The sequence below is a fragment of the Somniosus microcephalus genome, chromosome 10, assembly GCF_052327205.1.
Source record: "Somniosus microcephalus isolate GS21.2 chromosome 10, FLI_Smic_1.0, whole genome shotgun sequence".
Taxonomy (NCBI): domain Eukaryota; kingdom Metazoa; phylum Chordata; class Chondrichthyes; order Squaliformes; family Somniosidae; genus Somniosus; species Somniosus microcephalus.
Window position 1 is genome coordinate 165439553 of NC_140996.1, and position 23796 is coordinate 165463348.

The window sequence follows — 23796 nt, forward strand, 5'->3', positions numbered from 1 at the left end:
CCCGTTGGAAATATCCAGCACCGTGAAGGTGGTCGCGGAGGCTGGAATACTTCTTATGAGGTTGGTGACGGCTGCTACTGTGGGTGCACAGGTGGGGATGTTCCTATTGAGCACCCGATAGTCCACCGTGGCTCTCCAGGAATTGTCCAGTTTCCTAACCGGCCACAACGGAGAGTTTACATGGGTGGCTATTGGTCTCAATACCCCCTGTTTGACCAGAGAGGTCATGGCCGTTTCCATGTCCTTCTCTGCCTCTTTTGGGAAATTATACTGCTTTTGTGGTCGGGTCATGAGGTCCCCATCTACACTCCGACCCCGTTCACCCTCCCACAATCATGCTTGTGAGTGGCAAATGTGTTGAGGTGTGCTCGCACAAATGCCTGGTACTCCACTGGAGTGTTACTGACCATTTGCTCAAGGTTGTAACCCTCCTTGGGTTTTAGGATACACAGGGTCCCCTTGCCCTGCTTCCCTGGGATAACTGCTACTTCACCCTCCTTGCCAGTGCATGCTCCCCACAGACAGTGGTTCCTAAGATCCACTAGGATCTGGTGGCCTATGATAAAATCAGCCCCAGGATCCCCTTCCCTTCCTGCTCCCACTTCATTAGGACACAAGTCCACTTGGTGTGGAGTGCTCCTAAATGAATGGACAGCGGGACAGAGAACGAGCCAACCTGCTCATTACTTGTGAACCCCACTAAGCTGTATGGGACCCCGTTAGACAGAGGTGAGGTAGCGGGGTTATCTGAGTAGACTATGGTGCTTGAAGTTCCCGTGTCCAACAGATAGGTCCCTTTTACCTTTTCCACCTCCATCTTAACAAGCGGTCTTTTCCATACATCATACTCAAGGGGACACAGATAGACAGGCTGCGCTGGCTCTAGTCATAAGTCTGTGTTAACTGGGGGGGGCAGATGGAGTTAAAGCACCCGTGGCTGTGGCTACCTTCCCTGGGCCAGCCAACAAAACCTGAAATGCAGCTACTATCGAACCTACTGTGGGGGTAGAGGTCTGTGTTTCTGCCTTCGGGCGGGAGCTGGGGCACTCTTTCCTGCACTATCCTTCCAAGGATTTTTACAGTCCCTTCTCCAATGCCCACTCTTCCTGCACCCGAAGCAGTTACGCCTCACATCGGAAGGGTTACCCCCTTCCTGGTGACATTCCTTCTTACCCTGGCTGGGTTTAAACTCGTGCACTTTCCCTTTTGTCTGTTGTTCGTCTACCCCCCTACCGTTATGGTAAGCCAGGGTCAGTTGTCTGACCACTGTCTCCTCGGTGACTTGGGGGCCTCTTGGGTCGAACCACAGCTCGGCCTTGGCTCTGATCCGTGGCAAGCTGTTTGCCACCAGACTTCGGAGCCAGTGAGCCAGCTCATCCTGGTTCAAGTTAGCCCAGTCAAGATCCCCATTACAGGCACTCCTGTACACAGGCCACAGCCTGTTTGCGAAAGCCTGCGGGGTCTCCCCTGCTAACTGAGTAGTCTTCTCCACCCGGGAGAACGGACTACCATCATTCATCCCCATCGCCTCCAGAACTTGATCCCGGAGGGCAGCGTACCCTCCCTGTCCCTTCTTGCACTCAGCAGAAAGGGACTGGTACAGCTTGCCATCCAAGGTGAACAGGAGCATCTTGGCCATTTCTGAGTCGTCGCACTCATTAATGCCTGCTGCTTGTTCCACTTCCAAAAAGTGGACTGAAGGATCTCCCTTGTGGGTGAGCTTACTCAAGTGGCTTACCATAGCCCTAAGCTGTTGGGTCCCATGGGGAATCACAAACTGGCTTTCAAGGGGCCCCAGGCCCCCACCTCCCCCCGGTGGGCCAAACTTTTGCTGTGGAGTCGGGCACATCAGCCCCGGCTCTGACCTTTCCTGCAATTGTTTGCCCACTTCACCCTGCTGCCAAACCGAGTCAAAACCCGGCGCCACAGGTGATGGTGGTGTGCACTCTTCCCCATCTTCCCTAGATTGCTTGTCCCTCCTGCTGCTCAACTGAGTTGCTCCCCGGCGCCACAGGTGACGTCTGCACAGTTTCAACTTCTACTTCCAGGACTACCCGGGCCGCACCCGGGCTTACTAGGCATACCATGCCTTTTGCCCTGGACAGAGCAAGTTTTAAACTCTCTATCTGCTTTTGACAGGGGCCGTGATCTCCCGCTTCAAACTCCCTTGTGCTTGCTACTTGATAAGCTGCCTTTATATTCCTATACTGCTGCTCCTGTTCCCTTAACTGTCTGGTTAGGCGAGCGTTCTCCTCTTTCAGTACCAGCTCATTTCCCATTGCTTCGGTGACTTCACACCGAAAATACTCATGCCTGTTTCTATGTTTCTCTACTAACTGCAATTTCTCCTGATTCGGCGCTTGGAATTCCTGCAATAGTTCCTCCCCTGCTACAGCTCTTGCCTGAGACAGTTTGGCTGCCTCCCGCAGCTCTGCTGTCAAAGCTTTCACCTGCTGGTCTAAAAGCTGGTCTGTCGTAGGGCACAGACCAACCAGATGGCCTTCTCTACCGACTACTTATGATCCTTGCTCTCAGTCCATTTGGCTGCAGCGTCTATGGGACGCCCAGCACGCAACAGACTGGTTACCCACTTCTTGGTGATAGTCACCGTCTCAAAAATGTAAGAGGAAATCCTCTCTTCCATCTTTGTCCTTTCAGCAAACACAGGGTCTATTGCATTACTTCCCTTTTGCCAAAGTCCTGCTGCGGTCGCCATTCTGTAAGGGGTGGTATGTGGGTGTTGTTTGTCAGCTTCACCTCTGACTCCTTTGAGCGGTTCGAATCGCTCCCACTCCCTTTTGTTCTAGACTTAGGACTTATTTGGGGGTCGTAATAAACTTGCAACAGACACCTGGGTTAGTCAAAAAGAATTCAGATCTTTATTTTGAGAAAGTAAATATACAATACAATAAAACTTACGCTTTAAAAGGGTGGGGAACACACGGAATAAGCGAGGGAGAATTACAATGTACAAAATCCCTTACCCTCACAACCCCACTACACTAGCTAGGCTGGAATCCAGAGGACCAGGAAATGCTCACCAAAATGACTTTCTTGACAGTTGTAGAGGTTTGCGATTTCGGGGTTCTCTTTAGTTGTGGCGGTTGGGGCCTGCCATACCTCGGATGTGGTAGAAGACTGCACCTGCGTTAGGTCTTCAGTTGGGTTTGGTCCGCTGATGCGGTTAGTCGCGCTGTTGGATCTATCGGGTAAATACCCAATTTTCTTTGGTTAGGGCTAGTTTTTAGAGTCTTTTATGTCCAAATCTTAACCAGGGGTAAGTCAGACTAGCCTGTAGAGTGGAAACAAGTCTTTGGTTCGTGAGGTTTTTGGCGGTTGGTTCCTTGTTGGTCGCGGTGGCCCAATATTACCTGGTTGGTGGTAATATTGGCAGTTGTTGCTTTCTGTAGGCCTTTGGTTGCCGCGATCTCTGTTTCTTCTTTCTTCCTTCGAGTCTCCGATGATGATCTCTCTCTTGAGCTGTACTGTGCTCTCGCTGACCTTCTGACGAGCTGACTGACCGACTTGTGCTGAACTTGACTTGACTGTTGAACTGAAAAGGCAGGCCTCAATTATACTATTTTGGGACCTGGCTTATCTGACCGCCAAATCTCGGGTTTCCTTTGTTAAATCTGGCGGGCTCGTTATTTTTAATGCCTTTTAAAACTTTAACGAGCTTCGGGGATGGCCCATCCAAACTTAACGAGTTTAGGGGACGGTTCATCTAGACTTAATCGGCCTTTAACTGGTTTCGGGATTGCCTTGAAACCAGTTTTAAAATGCACAACGTTTGTCAATCTCTTTAATTGACTTTGGACTGTGGTTTGTTTGTGGTAACCTGTAGGGCTAATGTTCTTTCTTTTGTATGGCTGGGGACATGTCCTGTTCACTCGATACCTGGCTCTGCGACTTCTTGGCGGGAAAACAGGCTTCATTGTCCTTATGTAAAACTGGGGTGGCCCTGGACATTCCTTAGACAGTCCAATATCCAAACTTCGGGGGCCCACCCCGTCTCCCCGTTGTTCTGGCTTTTTGCAAGCCTGAACATGTCTTTTAAACCAGCCAAATCTTCCTGGGATTTTGTTTTAAACCCCTTTTGCCCAATAACTCTTTAAAAACAGTCCAAAAGTCTCTTCCTTAAATTAACTCTTTGAAATCTTCTGTTTGGCCCAGCCACACTTTTACTCCTTTTCCAGATTCCTCCTGTGATGTTCCCAAAATCATTCTAAAAATGACTTTCCTTGTGTTCTGGGGTTGTGCAGAAATTTTCGAACCTTACAACTTGGAGTACTGTGTACAGTTCTGGTTGCCATATTATAAAAACGATATAGAGGCACTGGAGAGAGTGCAAAAAAGATTTACAAGGATAATATCAGACTGTGAGGTTATATCTATCAGGAAAGGATGAACAGGCCGGATCTCTTTTCTCTTGAAAAGAGGATGACGGGTGACCTAATAGAGATCTTTAAAATTATGAAAGGTTTTGATAGAGTAGATACAGAGAGAGTGTTTCCACTTGTGGGGGAGAGCAAAACTAGAGGCCATCAATATAAGACAGTCACCAAAAAATCAAATAGGGAACTTAGAAGAAACTTCTTTACCCAGCGAGTGGTGAGAATGTGGAACTCACTACCACAGGGAGTGGTTGAAGCGAATAGTATAGATGCATTTAAGGGAAGGTTAGATAAGCATATGAGGGAGAAGGGAATAGAGGGTTATTCTGATAGAGTTAGATGAGGAAAGACAGGAGGAGGCTCGAGTGGAGCATAAATGCCGGCATGGACTGATTGCTCCTTAATATCTACCTCTTTGACCAAGCTTTTGGTCATCTGCCCTAATTTCTCCTTATGTGGCTTAGTGTCAAATTTTGATTTATAATACTCCTGTGAAGTGCCTTGGGACATTTTACTACAATTAAAGGTGCTATATAAATACAAGTTGTTGTTGTTGACAGAAACAAAGATGGAGGAAAGGCAGATGGAGGTTAAGAGTTCAAATGTGATAACTACTTTCATATAGAGGTAGCTCATGGGTTAATTAGCCAATTAATAGTTTTTAAAATGATGGGAAGAGATGTACAAAGTGCTAGGAAAGTTCATCTCAGTCAAGCGAAAGACCACTCAAAAGATACAGGGGTGAATCAGACAGGGCTCCAAATGACAGCTTGTAAATTACATTTATTGAGAGAATCCAGCAAGGAGGTGAGGGAGACAGGTAAGAGTTGAACTTTTAAAATAAAATGCGAATTATGGAAATCTGAAAATAACCGTTGGATTCTGCTGTAAATTGCCAGGATTTTCTACTTTTATCTCTGAAGTTTTTTTTTCACAGAAACCCCGCAGTGCAGATAGAGGCCATTTCGGCCCATCGAGCCTGCACCGACACGTATCCCACCCGATCCCCGTAACCCCTACACCAACACATATCCCACCCTATCCCCGTAACCCCACGTATTTAATCCCCCTAACACTAAGGGTCAATTTATCATAGCCAATCAACCTAACCCGCACATCTTTGGACTGTGGGAGGAAACCGGAGCACCCGGAGGAAACCCACGCAAACACGGGGAGAATGTGCAAACTCCACCCAGACAGTCACCCGAGGCCGGATTCAAACCTGGGTCCCTGGCGCTGTGAGGCAACAGTGCTAACCACTATGCCACCGTGAATCATACAATGATACAGCTAGAAGGAGGCCATTCGGCCCATTGTGCATGTGCCCGCTCTTTGAAAGAGCTATCCAATTAATCCCACTCCCTTGCTCCTTCACCATAGCCCTGCAAATTTTTCACCTTCAAATATTTATCCAATTCTCTTTTGAAACTTATTATTGAATCTGCTTCCACTATCCTTTCAGGCAGTGCATTCCAGGTCATGACAACTTGCTGCGTAAAAAAAATTCTTCTCATGTCGCCACTAGTTCTTTTGCCAATTATCTTAATTCTCTGTCCTCTGGTTACCGACCCTTCTTGGTCAATATTCAGAACAAAGTTCTAAATTGTGCACAGGAAGCAGATGCAATGTTGTTCCTGAAGTGCCGGAGGCCAAAGACAGAAAGGTCAGAGTGAGACTGACCAGTATTTTAAAATATTTGGCATATAAGTTTCACCCTGATAAAAGTATGCACGAAAGTGTTTATTTTGCCAACAACCATATCTTCAGGCCTTGACACATCTACCTGTGAGGACAACTACTTTCCCAGGTTCCAGGATCAGCTGGAGCCAGTTGAGAGCTTTGCCGTCTGCTATAAGAACAACTGCAACCAATCTGCAACACAAGCACAGTACTGCCAATGGTAGTAACTGTTTATTTCTGAACCTCAACATAAGATATATATAGTCAATCTCTTTGGCATTGCACATGGGGAAGCAATACGCCCATCAATCGTATTGTAATCAGGCCAGGCAGTTATTAATCTGTTGCTGTTCAGTGGGAAAGTGACATGAAAATGTTGGCAATGCTCACAGATGCAATCAGTTTTATGAAATATATGTGGCAAGAATATTAGCTAACGCAGGTGTGGCAGTCTAGAATGAGACAGAGGCTAAAAACCACTACCATTGGCAGTACTGTGCTTGTGTTGCAGATTGTCCCCCCAACACGAATAAAAATTTCATAAATATTGACAAAATCTGCAAAAAAAGCACAGTACAAAAATGGTACCAAAGCAACCAATAAAGGACAACATCTGAAGTCTGTCCCTATTTAAGAACTCCATCATATGTAAGCTTTCCTCATGCTCATTCAAAATAGGCTTTGAAGGGAAGAAGCACAATCTAGTTCAAAAGCCGAGTGTTCATTTCAATATTTTTTGCATGTACTCTGGAGCCTTAACAACATTTATGTAGCGCTCCCACATTCAGAAAGGTATCTCAGAACACATTCCAGTAACCAAGTATGGTGAAAGGTGGAGAGAAATAAAGGGGCTACAATGGCAAATTGAAGGCACAGTTGAAAAGGAAGGTTTTGAGTAAGTTTTCAAAAGCAGTGAGGGAGGAGACAAGCGGAGTGCCTTAACAAGACTGTGGCACGCAGGGATACAAATTCACCTTGGACGATAGCATAAAACGGACGCTAGGGAATCAGCAGTGGGTTTTGCACCCTGCCCACAACTTTCTTTTCTATTGACTTGAATGGAAATGAAAATTGAGTGGAGTGTAAAATGGGCTGTCGATTTGCGATTGCCCATTTGGCACTACGGCCAAAGATAGCTTTTGCCCCCAAAATGTGTCCAAGTACTGTTGCGCACAAAATGTAACTGGTTGAAAAATCATACACAGAAAGAATAGAAGGCACAATATGCATGAAGAAAAGAAAGAACTTGTATGTGCAGAGTGCCTTTCATGTCCTCAGGACATTCCAAAGTGCTTTACAGCCAATGAATTACTTTTGAAATGCAGTCACTGTTGTTTAGTAGGCAAATACAATATAACTTCACTATAACAAACCCTGCTTATAACCAACCCTCGCTTTAAAAATACCAATGGCAAGACCTGATATTTTTCAATGGAAATCAACCCTAGCACAACAAACACTTAAGCAGGATCAGCCTGGACTGCCCAGATACAACAATGGAATTCAAGCCGAGGCTAAGTGAAAGATTAACCTATTGTAGTGTGAATCCTGCATGACGTATGCATTCGGTACCTGATAAAATGGCTCGCCATCTACACACAAACTGCAACCAGGCAACAGGCATGAGGACATTATTGAATCAGTGACATTGAGTCTAGGAGAGGATGAGGAAACTTCTGGTGTCGAGGACATGGAACACACAGAACCAGTTATACATTCACTGGATGAGTTCAGAAAGGCAATCGCAACTGTGCAAAACTTCACAGTTATTATCTGGAACAGAGGACTTTTAAGACTGGTTAGCCATAATGTTCAATTCAAATTGGTAATTTCCTCATTTTTCTGATACAGCAAATTGCCAAAACTACTATAATGAAGTTTGCCAGTAGAGCAGCCAATTTGCACACAGCAATATCAATGTATTAAAAAGTTAATGTTGATTAAGGGATAAATATTGGCCAGGACATTGGAAGAACTTGCTTGCTTATCTTTGAATAATGACCTGAGGTGGGGCCTCAGTTTGACATCTCATTGAAAAAACGGCACCACCAACAGTGCAGCACTCTCTCAGTACTGCACTGAAATGTCAACTTGAATTATGTGCTGAAGTTCTACAAGTGGAGCTTGAACCCATGGACTTCTAAATCAGAGGGGAGAGTAATGGCACTAAGCCAAGATTGGCACCCCAAGATTCCCCTTTACCCATTCTGCACCTGCCATCTAACGGATGGAAAATCATGAACAGCCTGTGCCTGAATTTGTGATAAGCACATCTGCCAGTCAAGTTCTTACACATGGATACTGAAAAGGAAATCTGCCCCGTGCTCTTTACTAATCAACTATTTCAACTGGATTTCATGCAGCTGTCAATCATTAGTAACACCTCAGGTCAGAGTGAACAGTCAGTGTACTTCCTGTACTTGACTATGAGTACAAAGTTATACCAATATTGATATGCACTGCACCAAAAATAAGTCTTTTGAAATCAGCTGAAGACATTAATAAACTTGTCTTACTATTTAGGCAGAAACAAGAGCTGAGGCAACAGCAGAAAGGCCAAGGAAATGAAGTCCAATTATATGGTACACTGGAGAGAAACGATGCACTACTGGTGAGTCTGTGGCCAACTACTTCACACATTCACAGTTGTTTTAAATGTCTAAGTTCCAAAGTCTCCAAATTTATAGACTTGAAGAATCTTCTTAATTTTTGTACATAAATGATATGTCTTTAGATAGAATATATAGTATTCTGTAAGAAATTAATTCCATTTTGAGTCTCTGAACTAGAGCAGACTTCAGTATTAAAATAGCTATTGGTGCTTTTGGAGAGTGATTTCCAACAGCTGCAGCAACCCCATAAGAGATCAGTTTCTCACTTTATGAATACTCCTTTCTTTGTAAATCATGCTCTCATCGAGTTCATGCTCCGGGGTTGAGCCTACAGTTTTATTTTATTTTTCGGAGGATTTTTGTAGATGAGTGCTGACAAATAAGCCACGGCTGACACACAAAAGGAACTCCTCGAATGGCAAGGGCAAAGTTGTTGAAAGAACCAACTCACAACTACAGTGGTTATGGTATGTGTACTGCAAGACACCTTCCCAAAGTAGCCACTTTATTCACCATAGTCCTGGCCATATATGCACATTTCACTGCCACTCAAACTGTGCAGCTCTCTGAACCTGGAACTGTTTTCACTCCTTTACCTACCTAATGACTCTTCTTTGCTTTAGGGGGGAAGGACCATAGGAATCATAGAAATTATAAAAATTATAAAATAGGAGGCCATTCAGTCCACTCATTAACTGCAGCTAGCTACTCAAGTCCCATCTCCCTGTCCTTTTCCATATTATTTTATATTCTTCCTTTTTTCAATAGTTACCCAATTCCTTATTAAACAATGTTATTGGGCTCGAATTTCACAGGGCCGTGGAGGTGGGAATGGAGACGTGTGGGGTGTTAAAATTGCAAAAAGTGACGGGCGGGCCCAACCCCACCTCCATCCCGCCTCCGAGCAATTTTCAAGAAATCGTGTTTACTGCTCCTGTCTCCGTCCCGCCTCCAAGAGGCGGGATAGGCCCTTAAGGAGCACTAAATTGCCTCCGTTATCCCATTTTGAAAGGCCGTGGTGATTTTAACCCTTTTCCGACGTGAAGCATGCCTGCTCTGAAACACGACGGTGAAACCTGGCGGGAGCACAATTGGATTGCTGACTATTAGCTGCAGCTCCACCATTAAATAGGATATTTGATCAGCCATCATTTGCAGGTGGCAGGACTTTGTTGTCTCAGGTCTGGGGGAACTTTTAGAAGACATAACCACAGCTGTGGAAGTTTGGAGCCTGATACCCATCTCCAGTGTGACCTCCTGGGAAACCGCTCTCGCCACCTTCACTGAGCGCTTCCTCAACTGAGACATATACCAAGTAATCCTAAGCCCTCAATGTGGAAGTCCCATTAGCGAAAAGACACACGCCACAACTGCAGCAGTAGCCATCAGATTTTTTACTTACAGTAACCATCTGATGGCTTTTTAACAAAAGACATTAAATTTCACCCAAGCGACTACCCTTGTGACTATTTGTGCAGTATCTCTCTCTTACGCATGCTCCTACGTGGTGCTTCCCCTGTGGCTTCAGCAGATGTGGAGGCCCCTTGCTTACTTTCTTGCTGCTCGTCTCGACACCTTTGGCGGGCGTTCTCTGGGGTTGCAAACCTGTGAGGGCTCGCCAACAGTCTGCTGCTCCCGCGGCTGTGCAGGGGTTGAGATGCCGATCTCAGTTGGGTGTGGACTCTGGTGGGGCTCTGACCGAGGGCTCTGCAGTGGCATGGAAGTGTGAGCGCTTGGAGAGGAGCCCCCACTTCCTTGATGTCTGCCACCAACTTCCCTCTCATGGGTCAGGTCTCCCTCAGCGCTTACAAGTGGCTTGAGAGCACCTTGCTGCACATCAGGGGGACCATGAAGGTCTGGTTTCTCTGTTCAATAGATGACCATCGCACCTCCAGAGATGTCATTCTATTCTGAACACTCACCATGTTTTCTGCACTCTGGCAACTTATCACCTCCATGGAGGTTGCCATCCTTTCCATGGTGATGCGTTCATGCGCCAATGACTCCACAAAGGCTCTGCTCATGTTCGCAATGGACTCCTCCATTCGCTCCACACTCGCAGCGGCCCTGGAGACAAAACCTGCCAGAGACTCCTGCATCTGTTCCTGGAGTTCCAGCACTGCTGATCTTGTAGATGGACACAGAGTCAGACCCTGAGCCGAGCTGACAGAGTCCTGCGCCCTCCGACGAGGACTCTCCACTGCTGTCCCTGTCGCCACCATCTACTGATGCTCACTTGTGAGCTGTGATACACCAGGTGACAACACTACTCTATCTTGCGAAGGTCCCACCGAGGTGTGAGTGTCTGCGCTGGTGCTGCATGCGCTGAATTCTGCTGACGCTGTGCCCTCAGAGGTTGCAGCTTCCTCTGAGGAGTCTGGATGCTCAGGCTCTTCCTCCTGGCTAGTGGGGACAGGTGCTGTCGATGGTCCTGTGGGGGAGTAAAGGAAAGAGTCAGAGATGTGATGCCAAGGTTACATGCACATTGCAGATGATCATGTCCATCTGTTAGAGCTTCAGAATCATTATCAGCGAGTCATGCAATGTCAATGAGAGAGATGGAAAACTATTCTGTCACCAGCTTGCTCTGATGCACCCGTCTGTCCGTCCCCCACTTGCGCATCATCCTCCACTCCCACGATCTCCAGGACCGCCTCCTCCCAGGGGGTGAGCTGGGCTACTGAGGGTGGCCCTCCTCCTGTCCTCACTCTTTCCCTCTTATTGTGAGCTCTCTTTTCCTGCAATGAGGGAGACAAGTGGAGTTTGAGTGAGAATGAATGAGTGTAGAGAATCCATACCATAGATGCTTAGAAGGAGACAAAGATGGAGTGAGGTGGCAAGACCAAGGGCCCTTCCTGTGTGTTGTAAGTTGTTTTTATAGCATCACAGTGATAAGGAGTGTGAGGACTGCATAGTTGAATAGTTAGGTGAATGTGACCATAGAGAGGGAATGGGTAAGGGTGCATGGATGTCAGTGTCAAGTGGGATTTGGAGGAAGAGATTGCTAAAGCTGAGTGCTGGTGAGGAAAGGCAATGGGGGATCAGATTGAGGGTGATGGGAAAGTCATACTCACTTTTCCAGTGCGCAGAAGGTCATGAAACCTCTTCCTGCACTGAAGCCAGGTTCTGCGGGTTATCGACAAAGAGTTGACCTCCTGGGCCACCTGGATCCACACAGCCTTGGTCTGCTGGGGAGGCTTCTTCCTCCCTGAAGAAGGGAAGAGCACCTCTTTATTGGCTCTTGCTCCCTTCACTAAAGCCTGCAGGGCAACGTCATCAAACCTGGGAGCAGCCCTTGGTCTCTCACTGGTCATTCTGCCTCCAGGTCCCTCTAACATGAAAGGCCAAAAGGTTGGCAGTCTGCAGAAGAAGCAAGGCTTGTTGCAGACCTTAAATGCAGCAGCAATGATGACATCATCGGAGGCGAGTTTCAGACTGAAAAAACTAATTGGGCCATGGGTTCCCACACGCTGGAACTCAATTGCCCACTTAAGTTAAAATTGCATCATTCTCCCACATTGATTTACAATCGGGTGGCTAACACGAAAAGTGGATTACATGACCCCAGCCCGCCCCGTAACAAAATCGAGCCCATTGTCTTTTTCACTATAGACACTTGTGGTAAAACATTCCATGTTCCAATAAACTCTTCCAGAAACAAAATTCCTCCAGGTTCCCCTTCATTCTTCTAGTGATAATCCTTAGTCTATGTCCCTTGCTACCGATGTCAAAGAGTCATAGGGGGAGAAATTGGGTATAGCCCCGCTTGGGGTGCTAGAATTGGCGGAGCGCAAATTGTATCGCCAGGCGCAACTTATCGCCACCTCCAGCGATATTGGGTTTCATCGCCCCTGAAGGAGATTGCGGCCTAAAATCAGGCGCTGCACGGGACTCCTAAGGCGCTAACCTGGCGGCGCTACTCAATATCTGGGCGGACGGGCGCAGCGCAGGTGCTGTCAATAATCGATGACCACGAGACATGCTGGCGCCGGCCAGCTCTTAAAGGGGCGGGTCATTTAGGTTCAGCAGCCACACTCATCGCCCTGTAGGCCTCAAAATCGGTGCTATGCAATCTGAGGCGTTACAAACTTTGACCAGACGGAGAGGGTGAGGCAGAGAGCAGAGCGCTTTACCGAAAGGGCATTGGATGCTTTGGTTGGCGCAGTGGAGCGCCGGCGAGCAGTGCTGTACCCTGACAATGGCAGGAGGCCTCATCAGAACGAGTACCGCAGAGCTTGGAGGGAAGTTTGTCAAAGAGTCAACTCCAGCAGCGTGGCGCCCAGGACTCCTGTGCAATGCAGGAAGAAGTTCAACGATCTCACTTGGGTCGTTAGGGTGAGTGGCTTGTTGGCAATCTTCTTCATCCCTCCATCTGCACCTGACTTTATGGCCAGAGGGTGCGCGATGCCCCAATGGCCATCTGTCAGCCAGCACCCATGGCCCTTTCTGGGAACGCACATTCAACTCAGGGCATAATGTAAGGGCTGATCCACCATGGGGGGGCATGAGATGACAACTCAGGGCATAATGTAAGGGCTGATCCACCATGGGGGGGCATGAGATGACAACTCAGGGCATAATGTAAGGGCTGATCCACCATGGGGGGGCATGAGATGACAACTCAGGGCATAATGTAAGGGCTGATCCACCATGGGGGGGCATGAGATGACAACTCAGGGCAGCATGTTTCATAACTTCCCGTCCTTTCTCCTGCAGGGCAAGCTGGCCAGGAACCGGAGGGAACAGATTCGTACTGGAGGGGGCCCTCCTCAGCTGCAGGAACTCACGGACCTGGAGGAAAGAGTCCACCAGATTGTTGGAGGCCGGATGAGTGGTCCTGTCACCACTGGAGCTGCTGACCCCATTGTGCACAGCGATGGTAAGGGCATCACCTTTTTGAACTCTCTCCTTCCACTTGTTCCCCCCACCAGCATGCTTTTTCAGTCTGGACCCATGTCAGAGCATTGCAGCACTCTTGCATCCCTTGCTGCCACCATGTCCTTTTGCTAAAGCCACTCTTCAACCTCCCTGCTTTCAGATGCTGCATCACCAGCTCGGGAGCCGGGCCATCAAGCTGCCAGGGACACTGACTCCGGAGGCGACGAGCAGGAGGAAGCCAGACCATCCGTCCCACCCTCAGGTGAGCCAGCCCATCTGCAGACTGGGGATAGTGCTTCCCTGGAAGGGAGCGGGGGGGATGGCTCTGAGGAGGAACCAGTTGCAGGAACCAGCGGCCTCCAGCAGCGCAAGGGGGGTAGGGAAGTTCGGGAGCCGTCTCCCCGGAGGGCGCGTCAGGCCACGATGACTGCTGCACAGAGCGCAGAAGAGGTGCGTTCCCTCGCAGAAATGAGCACCCAGACTCGACTCAGGCACACTGAGCTGATGGCTGCAGTTGCAAGGATGCCTGAATCCATCGAGACACTGGCAAGGAGTGTGCAAGACTTCGGGGCAGCACAGGAAAGGATTGTGCAAGACTTCGGGGCAGCCCTGGAAAGGAGTGCCCAGGGCTTCGGGGCAGCCCTGGAAAAGACTGCCCAGGGCGTCGCGACATCACTGGAAAGGATTGTCCAGGGCTTGACCGAAGCACTGGAAAGGACTGTCCAGGGCTTCACCGAAGCACTGGCACCTGCCACGCAAGTGCTGAGTGCTGTCACGCAGTCCCTCGCTGGCCTCATGCAGAGGCAGATTGAGGCCACACAAGCACTGACTGCTGCCACCCTCGATGGATCAGGCAGGATTACCCAGGGCCCTTGCAGCACCACAGCAGGCCAGCAATCTGTGGGCCAGCCGATTGGTCCGCATGCTGCGGTGCTGCCCCGTCAGAGTGCCAGTGTGTCGGCCGACCACGGAGCAGGTGTCCGCTCTCAGGATGTCAGCATTCCTGATGCCAACGCTGGCACATCTCCACTGCAGCTGCCATCACCTGCAGGACAGACTGCTTCCACCCATGCCCATTTGGAGCAGTCAGCACCCGGCCCCTCCAAGCCCAGAGTCCGTCCAGGCCGTCCCTCAGGGGCATCTGCGCTTTCGGACAGTCAGCAGGCGTCCCCCAGCCTTCATGCAGCCACCGGGGTCCCATTACAGAGGAGCTGCAGGGAGGGAAGGGGCCGTTCTCGCAAGAGAAGTAGATCACCATCAAAGGGGAAAGAGTAGAAGGTGCTGCTGAAACGTCCTATTTCTAGAAATCAAGGCCGTGGATGCTGGTCTGAATGTTAATCATGTTTTGGATAGTCTCCCGGGTGTGCGAGTCACTTATGTGTTAGTTTGTTAGTTAAGCTTTCTGTTGCCATTGCTTTGTCATGTTGGAAGGAAGCACAGTTTTCAAAATAAACAAAATATTTTATTGTCATTGGCCATGTCTGCTATTTACAATCATTGTGGCCTTCATAGGCTTTGGGTTATCCGAATGGTTCCATTCCTGGTCTTCGAATGGCACCAAGCAGTCCGTGAGAGGGGCCTATAACTGACTCCTTATCAGCCTCAGACGGACAGCCCTTCCAGTTTCTCGGACCCTCCCATCTTGGTCCTCCTCTTCCTCCTCCTCCTCCTCTGCTGGTCCTTCAATGTCTGCTGGCATTGGCTGGGTGCGCAGGGTGGTGAGGTTATGGAGCATGCAGCAGACAATGACGAAGTGGGAGACTCTCTCTGGTGAGTACTACAAGGCTCCTCCCGAATGGTCCAAACAGCGGAACCGCTGCTTCAGCACGCCGATTGTGTGCTCCACAATGTTCCTCGTCGCCTGATGGCTGACGTTGTAGTGCTCTTCTGCAGGGGTGCTGGGTGTACGGAGCGGGGTCATCAGCCATGGGCACAGTGGATAGCCCTTGTTGCCGAGAAGCCAGCCTTCTGGGTGAGCTGGGGCCTCGAAAAGGTCAGCGACTGAAGTCTGGCGCAGGATGAATGCGTCGTGGCTGCTGCCTGGGAACTGTGCACTGACCGCCAGGATCAGCTGCCGGTGGTCACAGACCAGCTGCACATTCAAGGAGTGGAACCCCTTGCGGTTGCGGAACTCCTCAGGATTCTGTACAGGCGCCCGCAAAGCCACGTGCATGCAGTCAATGGCGCCCTGCACCATGGGGAAGTCCGCTATTGCCGCGAAGCCCTCTGCGCGCTCCCGCTGCTTCTCCGGTGTCACATTGAAGGATATGTACTGACGCCGCCTTTTAAACAGGGCATCTGTAACCTGCTGGATGCAGCTATGCACCGCAAACTGGGATATGTTGGCAATGTCCCCAGTTGCTGACTGGAAGGAGCCGGCCGCATAGAAATTCAATGCCACTGTTATCTTCACAGCCACCGACAGAGGTCCTGCACCTTATCTGCGGCTGCAGATCTTCCTGAAGCAGGTGGCACAGCTCAGTCACCACCTCCTTTCGGAATCGCAGCCTCCTAACACACTGCTCCTCCGACATGTTGAGGTAAGAGAACTGCTGCCTGAATACCCTGGCAGCGTAAGGTCTGGTGTGGCGACGTCTGTTGGCCCTCCTCCGTCTGGCCATTCCTGGCCCTCTCTCCCTCCGTCCCTGTGCCTTTTCCAGATGGTCGAGCAGCAGGACATTCCCCTCCAAAGCAGCCCCCATAATAATAGGTCAGCAGAAATTAAATAGGGTGTAAACGCTCACCAGCAGCAGGGTGATGGTATGAAGGCTGAAGGTCCTCTGGCAGCGCTGGGTCACTAGTGAAATGGCTCAGAGTTCAACTTTGCAACTCTGTGCAAATCTCAAATAAGTTGTGCTCCCACAATGGCTGCCGCTTTTATACCAGTGCAGTCCCCTTTAAAGAGCGCCCCCCTAAGCCCGAGAGTGACTGGGGAACGTTCCAGGAAGCTGTCCTTATTAGCGCCGGTCGGAACAGAGGGGAGCGCCACTGAATTTCCGGTCCGGGGCACCAAAAAGGCGTTGCACACTGAAATGACGTCATGATCTGCCTGCGCCTGCGAGTGGGCGCTAAGATTTAGCGCCGGCGCTAAAAACCCACTCAATATGGCAAGAGGCGCTGGGGTCACTGCGCCCGCCCGAAAATTAGGTAACGCCCCAATTCTCGGCCTCTTCAGGCGCTAATCGCTGGCGCTAGCAACCGAATTTCTCCCCCATAGAGTCATAGAGTTATATAGCACAGAAAGAGGCCCTTCAGCCTATCGCGTCCGCGCCGGCCATCAGGCCCTGTCTAATCTAATCCCATTTTCCAGCATTTGGTCCGTAGCCTTGTATGCTGTGGCATTTCAAGTGCTCATCCAAATGCTTCTTGAATGCTGTGAGGGTTCCTGCCTCTACCACCCTTTCAGGCAGTGAGTTCCAGATTCCAACCACCCTCTGGGTGAAAATGTTCTTCCTCAAATCCCCTCTAAACCTCCTGCCCCTTACCTTGAATCTATGCCCCCTTGTTATTGACCCCTCTACTAAGGGAAAAAGTTCCTTTCTATCTACCCTATCTATGCCCCTCATAATTTTGTACAGCTCAATCAGGTCCCCCCTCAGCCTTCTCTGCTCCAAGGAAAACAACCCCAGCCTGTCCAGTCTTTCAATGATGTGCCAACTAATGCAAACAATCTTTTGTTATTTATCCTCCCAAAAACTCGAATAATTAAAAAAAAATCAATTAGATTCACCTTGGCCTTTTCTGTTCCAGTGGGGGAAAAAAATCAAGTCTTTCTTCATAATTAGAACCTCTCCTTCCTGGTATTATTCTAGCAAATGTTTGCTGCAACCATGACTATAATGTTCAACCTCCGTCGCCTCCAGTCCAGATCCAAGGTCGTCCCATCCTGTCATCGAATTACAGTATGCAGAGGACGCATGCGTCTGCGCTCACTCAGAGGTCAAACTCCAAACCATCGTCAACACCTTCATCGAAGCATACGAGATCATGGGCCTTACACTAAACATCCGTAAGACAAAGGTCCTCTACCAACCTGCCCCCGCCACACAGTACTGCCCCCGATTATCAAAATCCATGACAAGGCCTTGGACAACGTGGACCACTTTCCATACCTCAGGAGCCTACTGTCAACAAGGGCAGACATCGATGACGAAGTCCAACACTGCCTTCAGTGTGCCAATGCAGCCTTCAGTCGTCTGAGGAAGAGAGTGTTTGAAGACCAGGAACTCAAACCCAGCACTAAGCTCATGGTCTGCAGAGCAGCAGGGGTACCTGACCTGCTGTATGCCTCAGAGACATGGACCATGTACAGCAGGCACCTCAAAGCACTGGAGAGGTACCACCAACGCTGCCTCCGCAAGATCCTGGAAATCCATTGGCAGGATAGGCGCACCAACGTTAGTGTTCTCGCTCAGGCCAACATCCCCAGCATCGAAGCTTTGACCACGCTCGATCAGCTCCGATGGACGGGTCACATCGTCCACATGCCCGATACGAGACTCCCAAAACAAGCGGTCTACTCAAAGCTCCGGCACAGCAAGAGAGCCCCAGGTGGGCAGAGGAAATGCTTCAAGGACACCCTCAAAGCCTCCTTGAAAAAGTGCAACATCCCCACTGACACCTGGGAATCCCTGGCCCAAGACCGCACAAAGTGGAGGAGAAGCATCCGGGAAGGTGCCGAACACCTCGAGTCTCTTCGCCGGGAGCAAGCAGAAGCCAAACGCAAGCAGCACAAGGAGCACACGTCAACCCAAGCACCCCACCCACCCGCCCCTTCAACCACCGTCTGCCCCACCTGTGACAGAGACTGTAGGTCCCGCATTGGACTCATCAGTCACCTGAGAACTCATTTTTAATGTGGAAGCAAGTCATCCTCGGTTCCGAGGGACTGCCTTAGAAAAATGGGGTACCCAGAACTGCATGCAATAGTCCAACTTCAGCGTAAACAATAGCCTGTACAAATTCACCATTATTTCCTTGATTTTATATTCAATGTCCCTAAAAGACAGAATCCTATTTGTTTTCTACTTGTAATCCCAAGTTTAAATATTTATTTTTCTGCACCCTTAAACCCCTGTTCCTCCTCTCTTAAGAATTTTCCTGTTTGAAGTATACTTCCTTTCACAGATTTTTCCCCAAATGTACTACTTCATATTTCTCTGCATTATACTGCGTCTACCGCTATCTGAACTCCCTGCTGACCTGTTTATGTCTGCCTGCATTCTCTTGCATTCTACCTTACAGTTTGCTATGCAAATTAATTAGGTTTCATCAACAAACTTCACTCTCATTCTTCTTGTGCATTTGTCTGTATCGCATTTATGATTGCGAATCACAAAGTCCCAGTAAACATCCCTCGAGTAAACTGCTACCCACATCCCGCCAAACTGAGAAATATTCATTAATCCCTACTCTTTGCTTTATATCCCTAGCCACATCTTTCTATTAAAGTGGCTACATTCCCTTCAATATCACATGCATTCATTTTCATAACAAGTCCCTTATGTTGCCTCTTCTCAAATGCAGAGGAAAACTCCTCTGATTTGGCAAGTAATGAATAATGATGTTGCCACATAATTTTATCAGTATTCTTTTATCCATTTTAACAGTTGCATCAAGTTTCCCACAAAGCTAACAATGCAATGCATGCGAGATTGCAATTACAGTGCTGTAAAAATCGTCAGCAGTTGTTATGGATAACTGAAAGAGTATTTATACAATTTGCTTTATTACTACAATATACACATTATTACAGTGCAGCACAACAAATCTTTAAAAAAAGGCTGTGAGATACCAATCTGTGTCGAGTTTCACTCTGAGAATCTGGGAAATTTCAGCCCATTCAGCATCGCAATTACTTTCACATTATTAGCAAGAGAGAGGGGGAGGGCGAGAGAGAGAGAGACATGCTGAAGATGAGCTCCTGAAACTTCTGTGTTTTTTGTCGTCAAAAATGGGGGAAAAAGTTCAATTTCAAGTTAATTTCAAGTTTAAAAAGTTTAATTTTATTTTATTTAAGTTTAATTTCAACATAAACCATAGACCGGAAAAAAAAACACGGAGGAAAAAAAAACCCGAAAAAAGAAAAAAAAACGCGAGAAAAAGAAAAATAAACTCGGGGGGGAAAAACCGGGGGAGCGAGGCCCAAAAACGGAGAAAAACCCCGAGAGAAACAGCCCGAGCCCGGAGAGTGAGAAGTCCGGAGAGAGAAACAACCCGAGCCTGGGGCCTGAAACCCGAGAAAACCCGAGAGGCCGGGCCGAGACTGAGGCCCAGAGACCGTGGGGTCAGAGAGTGAGAGCGGCCCAGAAACACCGGGAAACAGCGGCTCCCAGACCCAGACCGAGAGAAACAGCCCGAGCCCGGGGAGTGAGGACAGGGCCTGGAGAGTGAGGCCGACACGAGAAAACCCGCCCGGGGCACGGAGAGCGAGCGAGTCCGGGGCCTGAGAAAGTCCGAGAGTCCGGAGTGGGAAACACCGGGCCCGGGGCCTGAAACCCGAGAAAAGTTCAAAAAGTTTAATTTAATTCTATTTAAGTTTAATTTCAACATAAACCATAGACCAAAAAAAAAACCCGAAAAAAAAACCCGCGAGAAAAAGAAAAATAAACTTGGGGAAAAACCGGGAGAGCGAGGCCCAAAAACTGAGAAAAACCCCGAGAGAAACGGTCAGGAGAGAGAAACAACCCGAGCCCGGGGCCTGAAACCCGAGAAAACCCGAGAGACCAGGCCTGAGACTGAGGCCCAGAGACCGCGGGGTCTGAGAGTGAGAGCGGCCCAGAAACACTGGGAAACAGCGGCCCCAGACCGAGAGAAACTCCCGGAGACCGCGGACTGAGAGAAGAAACCGGCACAGACCCGAGAAATGAGACGGGAACCCGGCAAAAAGCAACAAGAGGATACAGAGGTCAAACTAAGGAAAAACAACAAAAATCAAGGAATATGAACTTTCAATGGGATTTGACACTCACAGAACAGCAATCAGCAGGAGGACCAACTCTTCAAGGAAACTTGCCTTCTATCAAAATCTGAATTGAGTGAGTACAATATTGAGGACACCCCCATATTCTAAGGTCAACAAGAATTTTTTACTTTTACACTAAAAACAGCCTGTATTCAGAAATGAGCGAATCAGAAGAGCTGCAGCAGCTCCCATGCTGCACTGAGAGCAACCTCTTTCAGTTTCCCCTGACATCAAATACAATGCAAGAAAACAGTTCAAGCAACAGCAGATGAGAGCGAAGCCAGAGACTCTTTTTGCTGACTTGTACAAAAATGGGAATATGAGTAATCTTATTTTTTACTCAGGTCAGTCCGCTGCTTGGCACAAAGCAATCACCACACACTATCCCCGTGTTCAGCACGAGAAAACCACTAATGGGTTTTCTGACGAACTGTATCACAGTATGGTATGGCAGCTGTAGCTACTATGACCGGAAAGCCCTGCAGCGGGTAGTCAAAACTGCCCAACGCATTACCGGCACCCGGCTACCGACCATAGAGCACATATACCAGAAACGCTGTTTACGGAGGTCACGGTCCATCATCAAAGACCCTACCCACCCCAGCCACAGTCTGTTCGCCCTCCTGCCATCTCGGAGACGCTACAGATGCATTCGCACCCGTACGACCAGATTTAGGAACAGCTTCTTTCCCAGGGCTGTCATCCTACTGAACTCCACAAATAAACTCTAAAGCCTGCACATCTGCCAATGCACTTTATTATGTTTATGTTTATGTTAATGTATTACAAGCCAAATGTATGTTGAATGTTTAAATGTCTTAATCTAAATGTACACTCTCGGGAGCCGCAAGCCTACATTTCATTGTACTGCACTTGTGCACTAACAATGACAATAAAAGTTGATTTGATTGATTTGATTTGAAACTGAAAATAAGGGAATCAGAGGACCTTGACAGTGAAATGACAACTGTCAACATGTACAAAAACGGGACAATAATGGTGCAAGGCAACCTCAAAGACTTTGAAACGGCCTTCCAGACACTGAGAGGATTAGTAGAGAAGGGAAAGACCAGCCCCAGTGTAACTACCAGGGAGAAAGCCACACACACTCCCACCACTTGCAGCTCACCAGGAGTAAAGCAGCCTAGCCAGGAGGTGAGTGAGCCCCCCAGTTCTGACCAGGCACACACCCTGGGGCCCCACAGCTCCCTGGTACAATTAAAGGAGCAGTTCACCCAGCTGGAGATAGAGCTGGTTAAGCTTAAAGAGGATGTCCTTAAACTGAAAAGCGATCAAGAAAGCAGCATTTCAGCAATAAAGCAAGAACAAAAGCAAGAGAGGGAGAGCTACAGGAGAGAGCTGACTTTACTTGGGAAGCAGGTGAAAGAGCTGCAGAAAGACAGGGAGAGCTACAGGGGAGAAATAGCTACATTGACCCAGCAGCTAAAGCCCAGAGACAGGACAGTGCTGAGCCCTACTGAGCAGCTGCACTCTTTCACTGAGCAACAGCAGCAGACCCACACTGCAGGGAGTGCCACACAGACCAACCAGCAGGCTGAAGCCCAGTCTGCCCCCCCACTTTGGAACCACAGCCGAGCCGCCCAGCCTCCGTCTCACAAGAGGAGCGCACACACCAAACACGACCCCCCCAGTCCAACACACAACCTGTGAGTCCAGGCGAGAGTCACCAGCCAGTACACACCAACAAGGCTTACATTGTAATACTAATAGACTCAAATGGGAAATTCCTCCAGGAGAAGAAGCTCTTCCCTAAACATAAAGCAGCCAAGCTCTGGTGCCCAACATCAGACAAAGCCCTGGAAATGTTGTCCACAAGCCACTTAGGCTCCCCCAAACACATCATAATACACACCGGCACTAATGACCTAAGGGCCCAGCAGGAGAGGGTGGCAACGTCGCTCCGAACAGTGATTGAGAAGGCAAGCACCACCTTCCCAAACACTAGAATCACTGTTTCCACACTGTTGCCGAGTAAAGACTTTCGCCACAAAACAATCCGCAAGATAAATGCCAGCATATTATGAGACTGTGCATTAAAACAAAACGTGCACCTGGCCCAATATCCCACCCTCGATGTGGAATGTCTTTACGACCACGTCCATCTCTACAAGGAGCTAGTGCTGGTCTTTGCTAAGGCCCTGAAGGACGTCGCTCTTAACTGTGACCACACCCAGACTCCAAGAGGAAAAGGGCACCCCCCCGGCCATCAGAGACCAGTGAGGTACAGCCCAGGACCACTACAGAGACCACCACCACACCAACCAGGACCAGAGAGGATCCCCACATACATGCCATCAGAGCACAGCACCACTGTCCTACCTGCACCACTCCTGCCCCCCAGGAGAGCAGGACCATCCCAGTAGCAAGAACTCCAGCCCGGCAGATTGAGATATGCTCAGGATGTAAGCAATACTACAGGCAGAGACAATCCATTGAGAGACATAAAGCAGATGCTCAGCATCATCTGCTCCCGCCTTATGGAACAGGAAGTGTAATGGCTAGCCCTTCTCACACATGAAAAAGAAAAAAAAAAAAGGGGTACGATTGTTAGAAAGAGTTGCAGTTATATATTCTCAGTATTTATAGACACTTGAAATGTTCTTTTTTCCTCATTTAACATGACAAACACACACACACCTATCACAGTAAAAGACCAATCTTAACATGAAATCCTTGTGTATCTCAACCTGGAATATCCAAGGCCTACGCTCTTCTGTGTTTGGCCTGAAGAGCAGGACCTCAGAGTTCCTAGATGAAATCAAAGATCTAGACATTATCATTTTGCAAGAAACCTGGTGTAGAGGAGAAGGGTCCACTGGTTGTCCCCCTGGGTACACAGAGCTGGTGGTCCCCTCCAATAAACTGCCAGGAGTAACCCAGGGCAGAAACTCTGGAGGCATACTGATTTGGTTTAAAGCAGAGCTTAGGAATTACATTGAATTTATAAAAAAGGGCGAAAACCACTTATGGCTCAAGATTAAGAAAGACATCATTTCTAGCATGCAAAATGTTTTCATTTGTGCAATCTATATCCCCCCTATAGAATCCCCGTATTTCAAAGAGGACACCTTCTCCAACATTGAGAGAGAGGTTAACCATTTCCAGGCCCAGGGGAATATGTTGATCTGTGGTGATCTCAACTCAAGAACTGGTGAAGAACCAGACTTTATCAGTAGTCAGGGGAATAATTACATATTTGGGAATAACCATTTTGATCTCCCTTTTCATTCACACAGGAATAACGACA

At 48.5% G+C, this 23796-nt stretch overlaps 1 pseudogene; it reads left to right on the forward strand.

Annotated features, from left to right (window-relative positions):
* The first annotated feature begins 5156 nt into the window (after nucleotides 1-5156).
* Nucleotides 5157-23796, forward strand: part of LOC147111820 (uncharacterized) — a 53938-nt pseudogene continuing 35298 nt past the window's right edge.